Here is a 1,533-nt window from a genome sequence, read left to right as displayed (position 1 = left end):
AAGATACAGATATAGAGACCCCAGTTCCATCTGCTATAGCGCCAGCGTCAGCGCTACCCTTGCCAAGTAGCCCTATCCCACAGGCCAGAGATGAGGATGCCCGACTACTCGCCTTCATTCAGGCTCGAATCCGTGCTCGGCCTGCGCGTCGTGCTGTATTTAACCGTGCACAGGACCTGCTGATAAGTGCTGGCGTGGGTTTTTCGGATTTGGCTAGTTTGAGCAACGAAGAATGGAAGGATATTAGTATTGACGTTAGTATCAAGATGGATTTGCTAAAAAACGACAAAATATGGCATCTACAGCATCCGGAGGCCGTTAACGAGGTTACAGAGCATCTCCTGAGTGAGCTTGATTTTAATATACCTGAGGAGAGCAGAGGCGAGGAGCTCTAAGCTCGTAGATAAAGGATAGTTGGCGTTAAGGAGTATGTATAGACGTTGAGTAATATATTAAGTTTATATGTATTATCATTTATTTTGTATAGGAATACACAAAAATTTAATTACTAGAGTGTATTTAAGTTACTAGCGCATATATAAGCTCACAGAATTTAATTCTAAAATTTTGCTTAAACAGGAAATCTGTGCTAAGACTTAGGCTTAGCAGGATATTATAACTCAATATTATAAATTCTATTAAGATAGTAGTTTACTTTTTAATAATTATAGCTTAATTATAGCAGCTATTACTACTTCTATATTATTAATCAATAACTCTTTATCCGTACTATCTCTCTATAGCTTTATAGCGCCTCAAGCGTATTATAAGGCATATCAATAGTGGTTTTGTTAACGCAAAAATGACAATAGCAAAAATAATTCTTTGTATACTTCTCAACGCTACAGAGCTGCACAGCAAGATAGAAAAAGCCCTTATACTAGTCAGAAAACTGCCCTGCAAGCTCTCTATTCCGTCTCATCTATGCTTTTAACAGAGAAAACAAGAATTCAATAGGGTTAAAGTCAGGAGAGTAAGGAGATAAATATATTAATTAAACGCCTGTCTCTCGGCATATATCTCTTAGCTCCTATATACAAATATTAGTATTAATAGTAAATATAGCATTAAGAGCTTACTTAATTATGATAAGCGCTATAGTTATTTATAATCAGCACTGACTGTGGCCCAGAATACAGAAGCTGCCGTGGTATATCTCATAGTCGAGATAGCCGTTAATCCCTATAGCTGGCAAGATGCTCCATCTCCTTGAGCGCCCGTTTGGTACTATTACTCTGCACAGTACGCCGCGTAGAGACCAACCTCTTTTACGGTCTTTTGTGCGCTCATGCGCAGCCGATTCGTCGACGAATATAGCCTCCTCAGCACGAACTTCGCATATCTGAGCTCTATAGTAGTCTCGCAAGTCTTCATCTCGCTTAGCAGCTTGACGCTCAATCTACAAAGTAAGTCCGAATTTGTGCGAATTAGAGTGATACAGTACTAACAGCTTTCTGTGTAATCTTCTCCTTTGCCAGCGTTCGACAGACAGTTGATTTCGATACTTCTATATCATACTCCTCATCTAGAAAC

The sequence above is a fragment of the Endocarpon pusillum genome, assembly GCF_000464535.1.
Source record: "Endocarpon pusillum Z07020 unplaced genomic scaffold scaffold6858, whole genome shotgun sequence".
Lineage (NCBI taxonomy): Eukaryota > Fungi > Ascomycota > Eurotiomycetes > Verrucariales > Verrucariaceae > Endocarpon > Endocarpon pusillum.
This window is presented reverse-complemented; position numbering follows the sequence as displayed.